Source organism: Haliotis cracherodii, unplaced genomic scaffold, assembly GCF_022045235.1.
Source record: "Haliotis cracherodii isolate W230 unplaced genomic scaffold, xgHalCrac1.p SCAF_28, whole genome shotgun sequence".
In the NCBI taxonomy this organism is placed as follows: Eukaryota; Metazoa; Mollusca; class Gastropoda; order Lepetellida; family Haliotidae; genus Haliotis; species Haliotis cracherodii.
The window spans coordinates 2,895,622-2,909,925 of record NW_027266284.1 but is presented as its reverse complement, the minus strand read 5'-3'; the positions used below and the strand labels follow the sequence as shown (position 1 = coordinate 2,909,925).

The 14,304-nt window shown below is 36.5% G+C and overlaps 2 protein-coding genes across 21 annotated transcripts in view; one reads left to right on the top strand and one right to left on the bottom strand.

The window, feature by feature from the left end:
- Positions 1-14,304, top strand: part of LOC139473379 (calpain-7-like) — a 366,786-nt gene that overhangs the window by 95,474 nt on the left and 257,008 nt on the right. The window lies entirely within an intron of this gene.
- The window catches only part of LOC139473360 (tyrosine-protein phosphatase non-receptor type 4-like), a 187,095-nt gene continuing 182,400 nt past the window's right edge, over positions 9,610-14,304 (bottom strand). For 14 of the 20 annotated variants that reach the window (XR_011653942.1, XR_011653944.1, XR_011653935.1 and 11 more), the window contains 4 exons: positions 13,765-13,801; positions 11,493-11,618; positions 10,875-10,984; positions 9,620-9,770 (listed from right to left, as the gene is read on the bottom strand). The gene's annotated coding sequence lies outside the window, so the exon portion shown is untranslated. Of the gene's footprint in view, positions 9,771-10,874; positions 10,985-11,492; positions 11,619-13,764; positions 13,802-14,304 lie in introns of all 20 variants that reach the window. The other 6 variants (XR_011653946.1, XR_011653937.1, XR_011653948.1 and 3 more) reach the window with 5 other exon arrangements.

Genomic DNA, 14,304 nt, shown 5'->3' with positions numbered 1-14,304 from the left:
TGCAACATTGTCAAACTTAGTTTCATCCACAGAAACCACGGACCTTTTTCGCAAAACTAAAATTCAACTCAATCCTTCACTTGTTTTTCTGTCACAATGTTTATTGATTATTACCTGCGAAATACATTTCAATTAGTCATCGAGATACATTTCAATTACCCACACCTTACACCTGTTGTATTCTGAATTGATCGTCTATGCAATCGTATTTCTATGGATCTATAATACACAGTCTGTTACTAAGTTTTATTTCGCTTATTGACTTTCTACATAGGTGAACAGGGAAATCTATTTTACATGCAAACAACATGTTATTCAGGAAAATATAATTACATGATAGGGGTTTGTGAACACACAAATAATGATTTATTCAAACACCTTCCCTTTAAAAAACATATATATTAACATACACAAATGGTTTTTACAAACAATAGTTGATTTTATGCTTCCAAACAAACCACACGCAAGCTATTGTTGAATTTTAAAATATAGCCAAGGTAAATGTATCCACAATCATATCTAATCACAAATATCGTTCTGTTCTATATAAATGTAACAAGTGAACTAACCATTTCAGTGGATCTCAACATGGACAAAACTGTTGGAGATGTTCAATGAGTGAATGTTTATTTAATGAAGTAAAAACGTAGATTCTTTCTTTTGGTAAATACATGTAGCTGTACATCTTATAGATGTTCCAAGAGAAAATGATATTATATCTGCCTATATACCACTTTATAGTCGCAGATCGCGGTATGTAAAGAAAACTTGGTGCTCAAAGTGAAGCCCTTTTCCCTCTACATTGATGATACATCTGTGTGTTTAAAGTTGATTTTGACAGCCCGGGCCAAGTCGGACCCAACACAAGCAAAACACTTCTGATAGAGACTATGTTGAGAATGTAGAGGGAAAATGGCTTCACTTGGAGCCCCTTGTTTTCTTTAAGTACAGCGATCTGAGACACTATAAAGTGGTATTTAGGTAGATATAATACTAATCGAAAGATGTGGATCCATTTGATGATACATCTGTGAGGTTTAAGTTGATTTTGAAAGCCCGGGCCAAGTCGGACCGAACACTTCTGACTTGGATTTTCTTAAGAAAATACAGTAGAAATGCTTCACTTTGAGCCCCTTGTTTTCTTTAAATACGATGTACCGTGACATTATCAAGTGGTATATAGGTAGATATAACACTAATCTATAGATGTAAACACATTTGAACATACATCTGTGTGTTTAAAGTTGATTTTGACGGCCCGGGCCAAGTCGGACCCAACACAAGCCAAACACTTCTGATAGAGACTATGTTGAGAATGTAGAGGGAAAAGGGCTTCACTTTGAGCCCCTTGTTTTCTTTAAGTACAGCGATCTGAGACACTATAAAGTGGTATTTAGGTAGATATAATACTAATCGAAAGATGTGGATCCATTTGATGATACATCTGTGAGGTTTAAGTTGATTTTGACAGCCCGGGCCAAGTCGGACCGAACACTTGTGTGACTGTGGAGAGTATAGGGAGAAGAGGTCTACTTTAAAGGGGCACTGATCTAACGCAATTCCCCGGGACTGGTTGTTGCCTTTGTTATTGTTTTTTCCCAGTGAGTACCCGGATGTAGAGCAGAAATCTAGACTAGCTCGCGACCTCTGTTGCGCCATTCGTAAGCGCATTAGTCACTTTTATGGATACCGGTAGTAATAAGGGCGTATGGTCACATTGATCAACAAAATGAAATACAGTTTTCGAGATAATAAGGAAATGTAGGTATCTTTGTGGGTAGCATCGGTAATGGTGACGAAGTTTTGATAAGTCACTGCTTGGTAATTTTCGTTTACACTATTTTGACTTGCAACTCAAAGTAAATATTTCATCTGAGCAATGCCTTTTTATAGTGTGTATATTTTTTTACTGTCAAAATGTGTAACATATTTATTATACGTATAAATATTCAGTTATTTTACAAAGTGACTGAAAAACATTTCCATCTGTATTATTATGATAACGAATTCCAAACATTTTGATGTTTAATGTCATCACCAAGAGACTGAAAATGTTACGTTGAAAAGTACATTTCTATGTTGTTTGGCTTCTAATCCTACATAATAATCTGTTGTGATGTTTGTAGGCCCTTTTGATCGTCTTAATCAATCTGGACAGATTTTTTAGTCAAAATGACTGAAATATTTACACATTTTATAAATTGCCTGAGAGAATCACATTTTACAAATTGACGGTAATCTATACACGCTTACAAAGGAAATGACCTGTGAAAACAACGTCTATCGCGCATTGAAGAGTTTCCCAACCAAGACGTAGAGAAACAAGAACGAATCGGTTCAAATGAAGGAAAACAAAATGCAAATACCATAATTACAACCTACCAAATTTATGTGAATAAATAGACAGCTTCCTTGTTCGAGGAATGTATCCGTGAATATCCACACAAAGGAATAATGTCCCACTCATCTGCAGCTATACAAAATAACTTATTCCATGTCACGTGTCTCTGTAACTATCAAATATTCTAAAAGATATATATCGTTTCGGGATATTATAACCAGTGTTCGTTTCTCAACTGATCACTTGGATTGTTTCAGGTGTTTCACATAGGTGTCAAGTCTCAAGGGTTGGCTGAGAAAGGCCACGTGACAACTATTTTCATTACGTCCACGGTTCCTAAAAAATCCGCTGAGTTTGATAACAATGAGCAACCAATCAACGTATTATCAGTTAACCCTTTGAACAAAGTATGTTGTTTTTACGTCGGCACTTCACGCCATGATATGAGTGTATTCCCTTTGTTTTAGTAAACCTAGACATGTAAACACTCACTTTTGACATATCCACTGTGCAAGATAACCGTGATTAATCAATCAACGTATTTTCTGTTAATCCTTTGATGACTAGGAACGATCCGTTGATTTACCTAAAAAAGTAAATCAACTGATCATTCATCTCTTGCTGGGCTGCCACGTGCATATTACATAACGCACATTTCACCTCACTTCAAACCTGGATTTAGATTGAATAATTACCCCAGACACAATAAATGCCAAATGAGAACCTTTGTCAGGTAATCTAAGTGGTGCTACCACTAATTGTACCTGTAATACATTCATTAACTGAGCATCAAGTGAATGACGACAAATACACAAGTGTAGGGTTATACGAGAAAACGTGGATGACAACAAGGGAGTAGTAATCGTATTACACAATCCGAAATCCGAAAATGCTTTCACTGCATGGATACTTTTTTTTAGTATTAAACTATAACCATCTGGGGTATTTCCAAATGACGACTTCCGATGAGCTCCGCCGTTCCTTTTGTCTGTTTGTTTAGGCTGAAGAAATTAATTAACATGCGCCCTTTGTCGAATCTTTATAGATCACATTTAACCAATCAGTGTTTATTCAAAAATGCGTAAAACAAATATTGCCTCCAGCCTCCAAGTTTATTTAGCTGTCCTTGCAGACGGTAACCCAGTCTCTGGTCACGCTCAGTTGCGTTGCGTATCATCCGGGTACTCACGGGGGAAAAAACAATAACAAAGGCAACAACCAGTCCGGGGAATGGCGTTAGATCAGTGCCCCTTTAACCAACGTGTCTGCTTTAAATACGACGATCAGTGACATTATAAAGTAGTATTTACTTATATATAGTACGTTCCTATAAATATAAACACTATGCCGACAGATGGAAATTTGTATCACGATAGCTAGAAGTTATTGATACGTTTCAAATCTTATTTCGTTTAACGATTGCTCTTTTACATGTTACCAAGATCAGCGACGCTTGCACACAGCTCCACTTTCTGGTTTTCAAGCGATTTACTCCGAATTACTTATTTATGGTGCACTTTTTTGTTTGGTGATTGTTCATTAATGTCATGTGTGTATGTTTCATCAATTATATGTAGGTATGATCGCCGATAATGAAGTAATTAGCCAGTAACACTTTGGCCGTCTTGGCCCGGCCCGGCCCGACTTTTAGGCACTCCCGTAAAACTGGGTTATTTCTGACACAGACGCTGACGTTCTCGTATCTCAACGGAAACATGAAAGAAAAGGTGCTAGGGTTTGGGTTTCTACCCAATATATGTCTAATTGTGATGTAAAACTGGGTTATTTCTGATACAGACGCTGATGTTCTCGTATCTCAACAGAAACATGAATGATAAGGTGCTAGGGTTAGGATTTCTACTCAATAATTGCCGACAGTGATGTAAAACTGGGTTATTTCTGATACAGACGCTGGTGTTCTCGTATCTCAACAGAAACGTGAATGATAAGGTGCTAGGGTTAGGGTTTCTACCCAATATATGTCCGACAATGATGTAAAACTGCGTTATTCTTGAATCAGACGCAGATGTCACGAAATCTCAACAGAAACATGAATGATAAGGTACGTGCTAGGGTTAGGGTTTCTACCCAATATATGTCTAATTGTGATGTAAAAGTGGGTTTATTTCTGACACAGACGCTGACGTTCTCGTATCTCAACAGAAACATGAATGATAAGGTGCTAGGGTGAGGGTTTCTACCCAATATATGTCTAATTGTGATGTAAAACTGGATTATTCCTGATACAGACGCTGACGTTCTCGTATCTCAACGGAAACATGAAAGAAAAGGTGCTAGGGTTTGGGTTTCTACCCAATATATGTCTAATTGTGATGTAAAACTGGGTTATTTCTGATACAGACGCTGATGTTCTCGTATCTCAACAGAAACATGAATGATAAGGTGCTAGGGTTAGGATTTCTACTCAATAATTGCCGACAGTGATGTAAAACTGGGTTATTTCTGATACAGACGCTGGTGTTCTCGTATCTCAACAGAAACATGAATGATAAGGTGCTAGGGTTAGGGTTTCTACCCAATATATGTCCGACAGTGATGTAAAACTGCGCTATTCTTGAATCAGACGCTGATGTTCTCGTATCTCAACAGAAACATGAATGACAAGGTGCTAGGGTTAGGGTTTCTACTCAATAATTGCCGACAGTGATGTAAAACTGGATTATTCCTGATACAGACGCTGGTGTTCTCGTATCTCAACAGAAACATGAATGATAAGGTGCTAGGGTTAGGGTTTCTACCTAATATATGTCTAATTGTGATGTAAAACTGGATTATTTCTGATACAGACGCTGACGTTCTCGTATCTCAACAGAAACATGAATGATAAGGTGCTAGGGTTAGCATTTCTATTCAATATATGTCCGACAGTGATGTAAAACTGGATTATTCCTGATACAGACGCTGGTGTTCTCGTATCTCAACAGAAACATGAATGATAAGGTGCTAGGGTTAGGGTTTCTACCCAATATATGTCCGACAATGATGTAAAACTGCGTTATTCTTGAATCAGACGCAGATGTCACGAAATCTCAACAGAAACATGAATGATAAGGTACGTGCTAGGGTTAGGGTTTCTACCCAATATATGTCTAATTGTGATGTAAAAGTGGGTTTATTTCTGACACAGACGCTGACGTTCTCGTATCTCAACAGAAACATGAATGATAAGGTGCTAGGGTGAGGGTTTCTACCCAATATATGTCTAATTGTGATGTAAAACTGCGTTATTCTTGAATCAGACACAGATGTCACGAAATCTCAACAGAAACATGAATGATAAGGTGTTAGGGTTAGGATTTCTACTCAATAATTGCCGACAGTGATGTAAAACTGGATTATTCCTGATACAGACGCTGGTGTTCTCGTATCTCAACAGAAACATGAATGATAAGGTGCTAGGGTTAGGGTTTCTACTCAATATATGTCCGACAATGATGTAAAACTGCGTTATTCTTGAATCAGACACAGATGTCACGAAATCTCAACAGAAACATGAATGATAAGGTGTTAGGGTTAGGATTTCTACTCAATAATTGCCGACAGTGATGTAAAACTGGATTATTCCTGATACAGACGCTGGTGTTCTCGTATCTCAACAGAAACATGAATGATAAGGTGCTAGGGTTAGGATTTCTACCCAATATATGTCCGACAGTGATGTAAAACTGGATTATTCCTGATACAGACGCTGGTGTTCTCGTATCTCAACAGAAACATAAATGATAAGGTGCTAGGGTTAGGGTTTCTACTCAATATATGTCCGACAGTGATGTAAAACTGGATTATTCCTGATACAGACGCTGGTGTTCTCGTATCTCAACAGAAACATGAATGATAAGGTGCTAGAGTTAGGGTTTCTACCTAATATATGTCTAATTGCGATGTAAAACTGCGTTATTCTTGAATCAGACGCAGATGTCACGAAATCTCAACAGAAACATGAATGATAAGGTGTTAGGGTTAGGGTTTCTACTCAATATATGTCTAATTGTGATGTAAAACTGGGTTATTTCTGATACAGAAGCTGACGTTCTCGTATCTCAACAGAAACATGAATGATAAGGTGCTAGGGTTAGGATTTCTACTCAATATATGTCCGACAGTGATGTAAATCTGGATTATTCCTGACACAGACGCTGATGTTATCGTATCTCAACAGAAACATAAATGATAAGGTGCTAGGGTTAGGGTTTCTACTCAATATATGTCCGACAGTGATGTAAAACTGGATTATTCCTGATACAGACGCTGATGTTCTCGTATCTCAACAGAAACATGAATGATAAGGTGCTAGGGTTAGGGTTTCTACCTAATATATGTCTAATTGCGATGTAAAACTGGGTTATTTCTGATACAGACGCAGATGTCACGAAATCTCAACAGAAACATGAATGATAAGGTGTTTGGGTTAGGGTTTCTACTCAATATATGTCTGACAGTGATGTAAAACTGGATTATTCCTGATACAGACGCTGATGTTATCGTATCTCAACAGAAACATGAATGATAAGGTGCTAGGGTTAGGGTTTCTACTCAATATATGTCCGACAATGATGTAAAACTGCGTTATTCTTGAATCAGACGCAGATGTCACGAAATCTCAACAGAAACATGAATGATAAGGTGTTAGGGTTAGGGTTTCTACTCAATATATGTCTAATTGTGATGTAAAACTGGGTTATTTCTGATACAGACGCTGACGTTCTCGTATCTCAACAGAAACATGAATGATAAGGTGCTAGGGTTAGGATTTCTACTCAATATATGTCCGACAGTGATGTAAATCTGGATTATTCCTGACACAGACGCTGATGTTATCGTATCTCAACAGAAACATAAATGATAAGGTGCCAGGGTTAGGGTTTCTACTCAATATATGTCCGACAGTGATGTAAAACTGGATTATTCCTGATACAGACGCTGACGTTCTCGTATCTCAACAGAAACATGAATGATAAGGTGCTAGGGTTAGGGTTTCTACCCAATATATGTCTAATTGCGATGTAAAACTGGGTTATTTCTGATACAGACGCAGATGTCACGAAATCTCAACAGAAACATGAATGATAAGGTGTTTGGGTTAGGGTTTCTACTCAATATATGTCTGACAGTGATGTAAAACTGGATTATTCCTGATACAGACGCTGATGTTATCGTATCTCAACAGAAACATGAATGATAAGGTGCTAGGGTTAGGGTTTCTACCTAATATATGTCTAATTGTGATGTAAAACTGGATTATTCCTGACACAGACGCTGATGTTATCGTATCTCAACAGAAACATAAATGATAAGGTGCTAGTGTTAGGATTTCTATTCAATATATGTCCGACAGTGATGTAAAACTGGATTATTCCTGATACAGACGCTGGTGTTCTCTTATCTCAACAGTAACATAAATGATAAGGTGCTAGGGTTAGGGTTTCTACTCAATATATGTCCGACAGTGATGTAAAACTGGATTATTCCTGATACAGACGCTGGTGTTCTCGTATCTCAACAGAAACATGAATGATAAGGTGCTAGGGTTAGGGTTTCTACCCAATATATGTCCGACAATGATGTAAAACTGCGTTATTCTTGAATCAGACGCAGATGTCACGAAATCTCAACAGAAACATGAATGATAAGGTACGTGATAGGGTTAGGGTTTCTACCCAATATATGTCTGATTGTGATGTAAAACTGGGTTTATTTCTGACACAGACGCTGACGTTCTCGTATCTCAACAGAAACATGAATGATAAGGTGCTAGGGTGAGGGTTTCTACCCAATATATGTCTAATTGTGATGTAAAACTGGATTATTCCTGATACAGACGCTGGTGTTCTCGTATCTCAACAGAAACATGAATGATAAGGTGCTAGGGTTAGGGTTTCTACCCAATATATGTCCGACAATGATGTAAAACTGCGTTATTCTTGAATCAGACGCAGATGTCACGAAATCTCAACAGAAACATGAATGATAAGGTGTTAGGGTTAGGGTTTCTACCTAATATATGTCTAATTGTGATGTAAAACTGGGTTATTTCTGATACAGACGCTGATGTTATCGTATCTCAACAGAAACATGAATCGTGAGGTGCTTGGGTTTGGGCTTCTTCCCAATGTATGTCCGACAGTGGTGTAAAACTGGATTATTCTTGAATCAGACACAGCTGTTACGGAATCTCAAAAGAACAAGAATCGTAAGGTTCCAGGGTTAGTGTTCCTACCCAATATATGTCTAATTGTGATATAAAACTGGGCCGTAAAGTGACAAGAAACTGCTTTATTAGTCACACAGACCCTACTTATTAATTTCTGCCTTTATGGTACTGCAATTTTGCTGAAGTAGAGTGAGAGAAACTTGGGTGCACAGGTGTCCCAATTGTCATGGTTGATGGAACTTGATGTACTGGTCATGGGTTCAAATCCAGAATATGATCCTTCGTTTCAGCACAACACCTCATGTGGTTGCATAAATTTGTGTCTCACTTTCAAATCACACTGCCACATGTCCATCTGTTCATCTTAAGGTCACTATTCTCCAAACCAGTGATCAGAATGGATCCTCACATAACCAATCGACACAACTCTGCAGTGTTGAAGCATTTTAGACCATTAGGCCTACTTTTCTCTCAAACAGCATAAAACATCCACACTATGGTGACGACAATCTCATTAAAATCAGACCTTAGTTGTTGCTGCTGCCAAACAAAGATCTGAAGACATCCCAGTACGGGTCACGTCAGACCGACCTTGTGTGAACTTTGACCGACCAATAGAATGACCAATCAGAAGGCAGCTTTCTCGTGCTTTACGGCACTAATTTCAAATTGGCGACTACGCTTCGAAACATATTTGGACAAATTCTCGATTACAAATTTGAAAACTAAACAAAAGAACATTCTGGAGTGGCTAATAGATGGTCTACATTGTATGGATTCAGTCGTTAAACCTGTAACTATCTTTCGGAATAGCCCGTGTTAAAGTTTTCGAGGTTGTATGATTAGAAATCACATTCTGACTGTCACTTTCATGATCTGGTAAGCGACGCTCTGATTGGTCGAATGAAAGGTCGTTCTGACGTGACTCCTAATGGGATTTCTTCAGGTCTTTGTTTAGTGGTAGGGAGAACTAAGGTCTGATTTTAATGAGATTGTGGTGACGGAAACACAACTAGTATCACATGTATTCCAATACTTTATTCTATTCTATACAGAAATCCATTTTTTTATACTATATATACATCAGTAGTGAAAACAAAAAACTTCTGAATATCATATTTGTGAAACTTATACTTAAAGATGGTGTCAGTTATCTTCAACTTGCTGAATATGAACTTTAACATTTGGTCATGACAATATTAGTGTTGGAATCAAGAGTGCAGTGTCCAGTTCATGACATCACTTTAAAGCAGATATCTGAAACCACAAAAAAATGAATCAAAAATCTTATCTGGAGCTCCGTTAAAATACTGTAAAATTTGCATTTTATCTCAAACCTCAAATAAAATATTTCAAATATTTCAAATTCACACATTTCTCAGCCCATTTATACACTTTATTAACAACAATTAGTGAAAGCACACTTTCAAGATTTATTTTCTGGCATATTTCTCAGCAATGGTGCCCCAAAACTGCTACCCTTTTGATAATTCCAACCCAATAAGTACATAGAAAGTTGCATGATCAAAAACATAAGAACAAATAGTTGAAGGCAAGTGTTTTAAGAAGCACATAGTGTTTCAAATAAAAAATATGACTAAACTTAATCAAATCGATTGCAAACATATGTCCTAAGTCTAGATGTATACAATGAACACTTTTCAAGAACATCTGTGCATCCTTACGACAGGACTAACTTGCATAATTTCAGAGCAGATTTGTTGATATGCTATTTCCGATGACCTAAAAATGCATTTGTGGGGGAAGTATTTAAATGTATGGGACCCATGTATTTTACCTGAAGTTTAACCCAATCTGTGGTATTTCATGAAGGGTGTTTTAGCAAGGGATGACTGTATTTATGTTTATATTGCAACATTACAAAAAGAACCAACATCAGATATTTCAAATCCTTATCTTGAACAAATATACAGTGTGGAATCCCAATAAAATTCACATTTCTAGAACTGATTTGCCGCTCTGATAAAGGGTACTTATATATTTTATTATGTGGCTGTTTTCTCAATATCATTTTCATTTTAACACTTAGATCAATTCATAACATTTAATACACTCCTGTGTCACCATTTACAGTGTTGATATTTTCCATTCATCACTCCAATTTACCGGTATATGCATAAAACCAAAAGGACTAAACGAAAGTGCAGTAAATGTAGATAAGGGGGCACATGTGAAGTATGTGCAGTTAAAGTAACAGCAGTTAAAAAAATAATACTATGCCCCAAAGTACAATGTAATATAATTTAGCATCGACAACAAATTCAATATGGTTGACATGGTGGCCATATTTAGAATCTAGATATTATCACTGTCATCTTGTTACAATAACAAGCAACTAACCAACATATATCAACATTGGTCTATGTTTCGTGTCGTTATATCCGCAGCCATGTTATTTTCTGGTCTATGTTTTGTGTCGTTATATCCGCAGCCATGTTATTTTCGACCACCTTAAAAGGAAGATAAATTTGAAAGTGACTATTGAACATAACATGTCTTTACACACATGACCATTCTATTTTATGTTTTAATTTAAATTTCATGTCCATTATTCATGTGTTCAATCATTTTCAGATGACTTTTGGACCCCACACCCCCTCAATACCTGAAAAGTTCATGGTGAATCTCAAACCTGAACTGTGTTCAGATAACAGCAGTTACGTGGGTGATTTCTGACCTGCTGACAGATTATTGTTCAGATCAATATTTGCTTCAACTCAGACACCCACCTCAATGCAGTTATGTTTGCGATTTCGGACCTTCTTGATTTTGACTGATTTTGCTGACTTTTTGCCTAGTTTTACATTTAATGTATATTTTATAAAAATAAAAGTCCAAACAAAGGAAAGAGTGGATAAATAACACATAACAAGCCTTGAGGAATTAATCATCCTTTAATTTTCAAACCCCTGATGAAATTTGGAAGTTTAATCTTACCCAAAATGTTGAAAAACTTACTTTTCCACATAAATTTTTTAACCAGATGTTATTCTTCCACCTTATTTGATTTGCAGATTTCCATGTCAGACAAAGATAAAGCGGTGTCCTTTTCACTTGATCAGGAGGGATGCTGTTGTGTGCCAACTGAAATAAAAAATATGACGATGATAATCAATGCTACTCCATAGTCATAGTCATCGGGGCCTTGGTCTATAATTCAGGGTACGATTTCATTTTTTTCTGTCTTACCACCTGCACCAGGTGCAACAAAGATAACTAAGCAGGTTGCACCACCAAAATTTTCTGTTATTTTGAATTTTAAATAAATTCAAAGAAAAAAAACCCTTGAGAATGTGCTCCAGAATTTATTTTGAGGTGAATCTGTACATGCCTTTTCATATCATGATATCAAGTAAACAACCTTAAACAGAAGTCTCAAAGTGTCTGTTGTGATTGTAACCTCATGAGTGACTGTTCTATTGGTAAATGTGAAGAATGAGTCCTGCAAGTTCAATGCATTCAGACCACCTGTGTATTTCACTACTTTCATGTACTTTAGTTTCCTGGATTCAAAAAGAATTGCAGCCAGTTCTAAATTTCAGTTTTCCACTTATGGTTGGAAATGTTACCTGCACTGGGTGCGACCTAACCTCATCTAAAAGTTACTGACACCTGGGCCTACTTGCACAGAACAATTTTAGTTACAATCGGTCTTAGGCGGCTACAATCAATTTTACAATCACCATACAATTGTCCAATTCCACTTGCACAAACCCATCTTAGTGCGATTGTAAGACGGCTCATCTAAGATTGAAATCTTCAACGGTGGAGGTACAAATATCTTAACTCGAACTCCTGTCTACAGTTGTCTGCAAACGCGCATAGCTTGCTGCGTATACAATAAGTGGAACTGTTAACGACACAACATGTACCTCCCTCCATGGTACCTTGCACAGTTTCAAGAAAGGTGCCAATTATTTGAAGGAAACGATTACTAGAATGATGGCATATATTTTTGTCGGCATTAATAGTGTCATGATTTAGGAATTGTTATCTGTTTCAACTTGAGAAATACCTACTCATGTTTTTTTATCAAAAGTATTGAAAAACGAATAAATATATTATTTAGTGACACAATCATTATGAAAATTAAAATAAATAATACTAAAAATATTTCCTAATAACATAACATGGGGGAGCTTTTCGTAAAATCCTAAATATATCCTTCATGCTTTCATTTCGTTGCTGTGACAAAGGATGTTATGAGTACCTTTTCAAAACACAGGAAGACGCAGGATTTCAAGAATGCATGGGAAATAATAATAATGAATAATGTTTCGAGAAAGCAGTTGTTTAATATATATTCACTTGGTATTAATTATATTGATAATTATTTTTAAAAGGTGTAAATTTTACTTTTGCTATTTATGGGATATCTTACACAAATTTCAAATGTCTCATCATGTGTATTTGCTTGTTTAATAAATACTTTCCTTTTCTTTTTAATTCAGATTTTAAAATCCCTCGTCCCCTGCCAACTCGATTTTAGATTTAAACATGTTTGACTTCATCTAATATTTATTTGTAGATTAATTTAATGATGAACTAAAGACAAAATAACTGACACGAATGGGACCGAAAAGAATAACAGGGGGAGCTCAGCGATTCTACAACATTAATACACTGGGCAAGGTAGATTCTATGCTACATGCTTACACAAAGGGAAACCACTCTCATCTAGAGTATAAACTATGATTAGCTGCCCTTGAGTTATCAAAAAGGTCACTGACGTTACTAATCGCCTTTCATACAACTTTTTATGCTTCCCTTGATTAGTGAAAAGGTATGTTGTTTCACACTTCTTTCAGCATTGAGTCCGGTGGGTAGAGTACTTTTACTTTTAGCTATCGATTCTATAGTTAAGTGGTTCACTATCGCAATTAACGATATTTCTGACGTTACATCTTAAATTAAAGTGTTGATTTGAATCATAAAGTTAACAAAATAACGAGGCAATATTTGAACATAAGGCAGAATATTTATGTGAATTAGATGAGGTCCTGCACGCCCTTTTGTCAAGTTTATTCAGGGACCACAACGATCTTAGCTACTTAAGATTGGTTTGGACCAAGTGTAAGTTTCGCTTGTAGCTTACAATGATCATAGCCTACAATCCCTTTGATCAGTTGGACAGTGATTGTAGCCGAAGCCTAAGATCGTGATCTTAAGGATTTACAATAATTGAAGTGCTAAGATTGTTCTGTGCAAGTGGACCCAGCAATGTTTTTACCTGCACTGGTGGGGCTTGTATGTAGAGAAATAGATCCCTGTAATTGAATGTGATTATGGCTATTAATGTAGTGTTTAAGTAATAGTATAGGCAAATACTACAATGACAATGACAGAATTTGCTACGTATATTTCTAATTTATCAATAAGTCATTAAAGCCTTAATCATGTTAATGCTATTTAACATAACCCTAAGGTAATGATTGTTCTCTTCCAGTCAACATTAACAGATTTCTACATTCAACTGTTTATTACTCAAAATTGTGTATCTTGTGTAAGTTAATAGGCAATATAATCAGAAACCTATTATCAGGATGAGTTGGTTTTCAAACACAGAGATCCATGAAAAACGTTTGACAGTGACCATCATACATAAGGGCAATGTGTTGAATTGGAACCCCTTTGGATCACATGTGTCTAATGGTACGCTCTCTGATTGGGTGCTGCCAAACTTCCTTCTTTCTTACATGTCATTCACTGGATACAATAGATCATATTTTAAGAAATTGATGAATTTCAAAACAATTTTCATACACACTGG